A 9,306-nucleotide genomic window follows, 5' to 3' on the forward strand; every position below is an offset into this window, starting at 1 on the left:
TTCAGGGCTCACCTCGTCCGAGAGTCTCTCCACAACCTGGTCCTCAGGAACCTCTTTATTTCATACGTGAGACCTCCTAGCCCTGCCTTTTTCTACCTTTCACTTGGTTCCTACCATTATGCACAGACCTCATCAAAACAACCCTTTATTGAGTGCTCACCATGTACATTGAGCTTGGTGCTCTACTTATATTACCTCATTTTATTTCCATGAGCGCTCTCAAGGTAGGTATTATTATCCTCATGTTAAATGTGAGGAAGTCAAGACTCAGGATATACAGTGACTTGCCCAAGGTCACCACCTCGTTTGTGATGAAGGTGGGGGTGTAACATCTGATCTGTTTACTCCCAAAGCCTGCATCTTAAACGTGAATGCTACATTTCCTCTCTGCTACTGTGATGTTTGGTTATCCACATTTGCTTGTTTAAGTGTGTATATATGTGTATGCCCACGTATTTGTATCTTGTCTCTTCATGGATTGGAACAGAGACACTTTATCATGCTTTTACTGAGTTCCCTTCAGTGTCAGACACAGAGAAGAACCACAGAACATCAACACAGAAAGAGCCACTGTGGGCATCCTGAAGTTCAATCCCTTTACGTTGCCAGTGAGAACATCAGTTCCCAGAGAAGTGACGCACCATGCTCAAAGCAAGTTAGTGGCTGGGCTGGGACCTGAACCTGAGCCTTGGTGCTCAGCAAAAATTTACTGATTGATGAAACTCAGCCTCCTGGAACTACTGGGTTGGGACTACTACTTACTGCTACTACTACTACTAATAATAATTATTATTACTATTATTATTATTTTCAAATGTGAAGCAAATATAACTCTTAGCCCACACCCAAAATAAGTAGTCTCCATTCCACTGGTTCGTAGAAATTTAATCCTAGTTAATTTGGGGTGTCTGTTTTCTCCTCAGGTCACCTACTCTCCCTGTGTGCAGAAACGGTCCCAGTCCAGGGGGCCTGCATATCCCCTTAGGTATCTAGGTTCATGGCTTCCTTAGATTTGACCCAGGAGAAAGGCCCTGGGTCTTGCTCTTCAATCCCTCTATATTATCTACGGTTTCTGTATCCTTTCTTCAGGGTCACACACCAGTCTCTACATGCTCCATAGTTTCCTACATGTAACCGTCGGTACTGCTCGGGATGCTAATTCAGTTGTTGTAGCTCAGGCCAAACTAACTGTGTCCTAAATAAGATGAAGTGAATTTCCCTCTCATTAACCAGTAGAGGGTAAGCAGTCCAGGCTGATATGGAGTCCCATGGTGTCAGGTACCCTTCCGGTGCAAAGTCCGGTGCATTTTGGATGCTCTGACATCCTTCACATGTGGCCTCCAACTTGTGGACTAAGATAGTTGCTTGAGCTCCTACCGCCACATCAAATTCTAGCTGGCAGAAATGTGAGAAGAGGCATGAGAATAGAATGTCCCCACACACACACAAATGTTTTTTCTTAAATACACAATCCAAAATTTCACACATCCTTTATCAGAACCCGGTCACGTGGCCACACCTAACTACAAGGGAGACTGGGAAATGTAGTCATCAGCAGTGTGGCCATCTATAGCTGCAGAAGAGGGGGAAGTCGAACCACTGCATGACAACTAAATCTCCCTGCTACACTCCCCTTGTCCTCTTCTCCCAGATGATCTTCACCTCATTTCTTAAACAGGAAAACTAATTTGACTCATCTATTCTTTTCGCTCTATTAGTCATGGCATAAATTGTATACCCTCAAATTACTCAGGGCTTTGACTAAATTTCCATGATTCTTGCAAACCAAAAGCTTTGGCCTCTGAGACTCAGAAAAGAATTTCTTCTATTTCTGCCTCATTATCCCCTCTCTAAGGTGATGGAGGCCACTAACAAATAAACGAAAGGTAGGGTGTACCAAGAAATGCAGGAGATGCTCTCAATGTTACCAAATGTTTTATAGCCCCAGACACAATTCAGACATCTCGTTTTCCTGATAAGTCTTTTGGTGGCTTCCCCTGACCTTAGATTCTCGGCCTTGGCTTAAATTAAGATGCTCAAAGAGGCATTCTCTGCCACCCTATTTGTTTCCTTCATAATAGACATCACTATATAAGTTATAAATATATGCACTTGATTTGACTTGTGAACAACATGAGGGAAGAGACCCCCATCTGTCTTTTCATCTTTGTATCCCCAATGCCTAGCACAACACCCAACACATAGTCGATGCTCAGCAAATATATTTGATTTAATGATGAACTCATGTACCAGGGCCCTGTGAGGTACAAAAAAAACGTTCGGATCTTTTCCCAGATGCCTGAAAACAGAGTGGATGTGACTCTACTTAAAGACAGTGGCCCAGGAGGAACTGTGCTTCTTTGACCACAGAGGTCAAAGTATCAATGTGGATGGGGCTTTTCCCAGTGGATGCCAAGGGCGGGAGGCATGCTGGAGGGCCAGATGGGTGCTACAGCTTGAGAAATACCAGTCAAAGAGCTCCCCTCTTCCCTAAACCAGTATTAAGATGCTCCCACCCATCCAGTACTTAAGCCAACCCAAGAAAAAAAAGCAAGAAAGGGGAAAGCTTGACTTACCCATGTTCAAGTCTGAAATGACTGGGGGTTTTTCTTCTAGATTTGATTGCAGTTTACATTTTCTGGCATCGGGAAAAATAGGAGCACAGGAGAAGCAAAACTCAGTTATAGGAAATGGAGTGTTACATTTCTTGCGTATCTGCGTCCATGACGGGTAGGTGTGTTTTAGCCATATTAGAATGATGTCATTCTGGAATCACAGATGTGGTTAATTTATGAAAACTTAAAATCACAGAGTTAATATATTCAATCTTAGAACCACATAAGGTTAGAATCATTATTAGAAACTGTATTCAACAAGAACATTAGAGAGTGTCTTAGTTTAGGTGCCCCAGGAAGCAGAATCTGACACAAGGATTTGGGTACCGGTAGCCCAGGAAGCCAGAGGCACCTGGGAGAGTGAGCCATGAAAGGGAGGAAAGGCAATAAAGGCGAGTTATTGAGCCCGTTTCCAATGTGGGGGACTGGTGCCTTATCTCACTCAGACCTTCTGAGCAACCAACCGAGGGGAATCGCCTCTAGTGGATAAGAAGCTGAGAAATGTATCCACCAATTCCCATGCCCCAGTCAGTGATTCAGGGTTTCCCCAGGGTGCATCAATTCCTCCCAGATCCTGGTTGAGAGAGTTCCCAAGGCTTCAGGGAAACCAAAAGACTCACAGGCGCTCGAAATGAGATGCTGTCATTGTGGGAAGCTACCCACCGTAGCTACAGCTAAAGACAGTGGTAGGCTGAGGGGGTGAGGTAAGGGGACACCCATAACAAATAATGATCCAATTTCACCCCCAGGACAAGAATTCCCTTCTAAGTGTCTACACTGGGAGCCTACCGGCTGCCGTCAGTCTGGCAATTCATTTTGTTTTATTAGCATCTTATGAAAATGAAATTGGAATCTAAAGGCCTCTAGGAGGCTCCTGCAGTCTTCATTTTGCCATAGGCCCCACCACTCCCCATTGCTCACAAGCTTTCAGGTTTCTGTTGCCTGCCTGGCCCCCAGAGGCATTTGACTTTGAGGCCCCTCCCTGCTCAGCACCTCTTATCAGCTACAGGGTCCTTAAGAAGATTGTTGTCTCACATCTGTGTCTTCAGCTCCCTGACACACAACCTGGCCCATGATGGAGCCTAACAAACGTCTTCCAGTGAATCCAGCCTCTGTTTGCATTTTTCCCTGCCTGGGAGCTCACTCCTTTCAAAGCTGCCTGTTGTATTGTCTGCAACCTGCCCCCACCCCCTCCTGCCCGGCCCCCAGGCATTCCCAGTGGAGACTGGGGGTGAAACTCCCTGCTTGGGGTGAGCAGCAGGTTAATTTCCTCCTGGAGCTTCCCCCAGCAAACAATGAGACAATGGCCAGCCGGAGGTGGCCTGCGTAAGACAGTGGCGGAGGGGAAGTTGTAATCTGTGCGTGAAGCCAGCGGGCAGGCAAAGGGGCGAGAAAAGCAGCCCTAGCCAGACCGGGCCCTCCACCCAGCCGGCCCCTGGGACCACTGTAGGCCCCAACCTGAAGGTCACCTGAATCGCCCTTAAAGAAAACAGCCACAAACCACCATCCATGAGGAGAAAACACGGATGGGTGGGGCTCACCCCCACACCCCCTGCCTGACCAAATGGTCCTAGTTCCTCTCTGCATAACCCCATCTTCTTACCTTCTGGGCCCTGCCTGCAGGGAGACATCCCCAGGCAGACACCATCTTATTCTAGCTGTGTGACCTTGGGGTGTGTTACTAAACCTCGCTGTGCTTTATCTGTACACAGGGAATGATACCACCTCCTTCCTCTGATTGTCAAGAGGATTCCAACCCTCCATTTATCCAACAGGCACTTACGGAGCGTCTGCTGTGTGCAGGCACTGTGTTGGGTGTTGGGAATACAGCTGTGAACAAACAATGTCCCTGCTTTCGTGAAATACACAGTCTGACAATGGAGGGAGTCAATAACCAGGCAATTGCACCAATCCATGAAATTATACCAGTGACAGGTGTAACCAGGAGAGCAGGCAGCACCATTAAGACAGTGCAACACTGGACCCAACCTAGTCTGCAGGTCAGGGTGGGCTTCCTCTAGGAAGAGGCAGCTAAACTGAGCTGAACAGGGAGTGGAAGTTGACTAGGCCAAGGGGAAAGAGTGCAGGGAGCAATGCAAAGCCCGGATGCTGGAACAAAGTCAGCATTAATTAGGAAGAGCGAAGCGGCCTATGCACCTGGGACAGGAGTTTGGCCTTTATCTGGAAAGCAAGGGGAAGCCACTGAATGTTCCAGGGGACTGACATGATCCCATCAGCTTTCAGCTAATGCAGGGAAGAAGCACTTAGCCCAGAGCCCCGGGCAGGTAGGTCCCTCCTTCTTCATTGTGGAGTCCTGTCCAAGCACCTCATGCGCGACAAACCACTGCTTCCCCAAACCTCCCCATCACCTCCAGGGTTGGGACTTCCTGGGATCACCTCACAGATAATGGAACTGAGACTCAGGGCAGGGGAGAGAGGGAGGTGAATGAACACACCAGGTGGATCCTAGCTTCCTCTGGGGAAGGGTCAGTGCTTGGCAGGGCATCCTGAGACCACAAAGAAACTCAGGAGGACACTTGGGCTCCCCCCACACACACACACACACACACATCCTCAGGGTGGCTCCTTGCCCCCCTTCCTTTGCCCCAGAGGCTCCCCTAAATCCAGTTCTGTACCCAGAAAGGGAAAAGGGCCACAGATGACTCAGGGATATCCCCATCTCAGGTCATGACCCCACATGTCCCCAAGAGTTGGGCAGCCTTGCTCAAAGCCACAACCACACATGGGCTCAAAGCTAGCCTTTGGCTCTGCCACCAGAGCCTGTCTCCCAAGCGAGTGGCTGCACCCACGGAGACTCAGAAAGAACAGCTGCCACCAGGGAGAATTGTAGCTGTGCCCTTCATGCCCTTCCTCTTAGCCATCCAATTGCTGTGAGCCCTACTTTACTGAGGAGGAAACTAAGGCTCCAGGAGGAGAAGCGTCCTGCCCATGGTCTCAGAGCCAGCAAGGAGCTGATGGACCTCAAAGTTCGTGCTCAACATATGCATCCCGTGCAAGGCCCCCAGGTGGCTCATTTTACAGACCATGTCACTGCACAATCAGAGCCCTTAGTGGCTTCCCATGAATGTAGGGAAGTCCTTGCCTCAGCCTGCAAGCCCCATGCATTTCTCTGCTACCTCCCCACTTTGCAAGGCCTTTCCTTTCCTCATTCACTCGCCCCCACCTCAGAGCCTTCAGCACCCACTGCTCCCTCTGCTTTATTCAAGCCTCTGTTCACACATCACCCCAGCAGAGGTTGTCCCCAAACCATCGCACCCTGCTTTATTTTTTCCCGACAGTAGTCATCTCCAGCTGACTACACAGGGGGCATTTGTTTGTCTGCTCATTGTCTGTGAGCCCAAGAGGGCAGGGCAGACTTGGTCTTTTATTCACAGCTGAGCTCCAGTGCTTGCACAACGGTAATTACTCCCTGGGTATTTGCCACTTGGACGAATGAAGGAAAAATGAAAGGTCTCCAGTCTCACCCCTGCGCCAATTGCATCCCCAAACTTGCATCCCCAGCTCCCCAAAATACCTCACTTACTGGTGCTGGCCTTTTTGGGTTCAGGAAGGGCCCAAGCACAGCCAGCACCTCACTGGAGTCGCTACCGGCCTTGTCAGGTCCTGATCACAGGCCCCACTCTAAGGACGGAGGAAACCAGAGCTCAGTGAGAACGTGTGGCTTGTCCAAGGTCAGAGCCACAAAGGTCACAGAGCTGCGATTCCCTAGGAGGGTGTCTCACTGCCCTATCACTACAGTGGGAGGGCCCAGTAGAATGGGCTTAGAGACCTCCAGCTCATCCCCTTTATCCAGAAGACCCAGTTATGGGGGGCCGGGGGCGGGGGTGTTGCTCGGCTGCCACCAGCTCCCCTCCTCCCAGTGCTGGAACTCCAGCTCCGCGTGTTCCAGGAAACCCAGCGAGCATTTCCCTCTAAGAGCCACCGCCCAAAGGGACCCTCTGGGGAGAGACAGAGCATTTTTGAGGAAAAGGGGGGTGAAGGTGGGGGTGTGGGAGAGTCACCAAAAAAAAAAAAATTGTGACTGGGCCAGGAATGTGCCTGGGTGAATCGGAGCCAAGCCTCCTGTCACATCCACAGCTGTGCAGGCAAGGGCGGGGTGCAAGGCCCAGGAGGGGCCAGGTCACTCTCAGGACAGGACACCAGCTGCCAACCTGCTACTGGTGGGCAGGCCGGCGCCCTGCCATCAGGCTGGTGGGGGAGGAGCTAGGCAAGTGCCTCAGCCAGGCGTCAGTACATGGGGCTCTGCCACCTCACTCTATGCACCAGCCTGGGACTCAGTTTCCCCATAGGTGCAATGACAAGGTTTGGAGAAATGCTGAAACAGGGTGACTTTTTAATATGAGACTGGTTGAATAAAGTGAGAGATAGCCACACTTTTTAGCAGGGTTGAACCTGGAGTCCCAAACTCAGGGACTTTGTGAACTTGAATAGGAAAAATAATAACTTTGTATTCACTAATTCTAACTAAAATGCAGTGTTTCCTTCAAGTAGCCATGTGAACCATGAGCCACAGTAGCGTTAGCGGTGACCTTGTCACAACAGAAGTCAAAGACACTTTGGCCTGACATCACAGTGGCTGCAGACACCTCCACAAATTGTTTGTGCTCCTCTAGACCTGAGAGAGGCCTGTATCCACACCTTTCATTTAATGTGCTATTAAAGAAACTCATCTATTACTGCATCACAAACCTATGTTACTATTGTAGTAACAGCATTTTAGTATAGTGGGTTTCCTAAAGTGTAATCCTATGCACTTTATTTTATGTGCTGAAAAACCATGATTATGAAAGGTGGTCCATCCCATCACCAGGTGCCAAAGGGGTCCATGATACAAAAAGCTAAAAATCTCTGCTTTATATGCAGCCATTTTTATCTTTAAACAGGGAAGTACTCTGACTTGGATATACTGACTTGGAACAATGTCAAAACACAGTGCTAAGCACAATTCCAAAAGCAGGATACGTCAGTGTCTGTGTAAGAACCAGACCAGGTGCCTGAGTTGGCTTGATGCAGGGAGCCCCAAACTGTAACAGTGGTCATCCCTAGTGTATGAGGGGCATCCGACACTCAATATCCTTTTCATAGACATATATATTCAGAAAGAGTCAAGATTCTGGGAAAGTGGCTGTGAGAAACACCGTTTTTGAATCTTCCCAAATCACCACCTCGAAACAGGCAAATCAACTAGGTAGCAAACCAAAACCCGGCAAACACGATTTACAACTAAACTCCGTGACAAGGTGTCCCCACAAATCCCCCAAATGCAAGTGGGTGGAGACAAAGCTGTACAGTATCAGGGTCTGCACAGTATCAGAACACTCCCACCATGAGTATCTATTTGTTTTTGAGGATACATGAAGTAATAATAACATCTCAGCCTCTGCCTCAGAGCCCAGGATGAGCGGGGACACAGATAATCACAGAAACACATAAAATTGCAACCGTGACAAGAGAAATTCTAAGAGTTTGAGACTCTGAAAGTATATAAAGGAATCCATATGTAAAATATTTAACTTTTCAAAAAACAAAACAAAGAACCGAGGAAGAAAGAAAGAGAAAGAGGCCAGTAGACAGACAGACATTCATGCTAGTAACCCCTCCTTTGCAGGCTCAGATCAGTGGCCACCAGTGGCATCTGAGGGGAGCTACCCAGCCCCCAGCTCAGGCCTCAACGCCCACTGCCCCTCGTCTTCCTTTCAAATGAATCATATGTTTGTGGACTAAAAGGCAGGGTTATCCCAGCCAGGAAGTCCTTAGAGTCATCAGCATGGAGGCACCCCCTTAAAACGGAAAAAACACAGCCCTCAGAGGTTGAAGACACAGGTTCAAGTCCCTGGCTGGCCACAGGATTCACAGTGTGATCTTACACCGATCTCAGAGGTGCAGAGAGAAGGTACCTGCCAGGGCTTTCACCTAATAAACCTGCAAGACGGCTCTGGACTCCCAGGTGGGCTCCTCTGTATGGGGGAAATTGGAAACCCCTAGCAGCCACTAAAGGTAGGGGTGAGAATGAAGGCATGATGTTATACCATCTCTCCCCAGGTTCTCCAGTTACTGAGGCATCGTTACTCTCCAGGCAGGACAAGAACAGAGCACTTGGGACCCAGCCACACTTCTGTTTACTCTCAAGAGCAACCCCAGCAGGCAGGTATCCTGACCCCCATTTGACAGGTGAGGAAGCTGAGGTTCAGAGAGGAGAAGAAGGCCACCTGAGGTCACACAGCCCTAATGTACTTTGAATCAGGTTTATCGTAGGGGGTGCACCTCACCCCCTGGGGCAGCTCTGTCCTGGCAACCCCGACCTCACACCAAGCCTGGCGGCCCACTCAGGGGTGCGGCTGTCTCCCTGTGAACAGGACTATTTTTAGTGTCAGCAGCAGGGGCTAAGGGCCAAAGCCGGGAGTGACAATGGGGGGAAGGAGGTGGGGCTGCTGGCGGCCGCCCCCGCACCCAACAGCCGCCCCATTTCCTCGAGGAACCAGGCAGTGCACAATACAAGGAAAGCCGAGTGGGGAGCGGCTGGGGGCTCCCGTGATGGTGGTTGGGGGGGGACTGACCTGGCCCATCAGGGCAGCTGGGGGCCAGGAGGAGGCCTCGGTCGGGATCAGGGGGAAATGGACCATTAGTGCAGCTGCCTGGCCCAGGCTGAAGTGATCGTTCATGCGCTACA

Source organism: Hipposideros armiger, unplaced genomic scaffold (assembly GCF_001890085.2).
Source record: "Hipposideros armiger isolate ML-2016 unplaced genomic scaffold, ASM189008v1 scaffold_94, whole genome shotgun sequence".
Classification (NCBI taxonomy): Eukaryota; Metazoa; Chordata; class Mammalia; order Chiroptera; family Hipposideridae; genus Hipposideros; species Hipposideros armiger.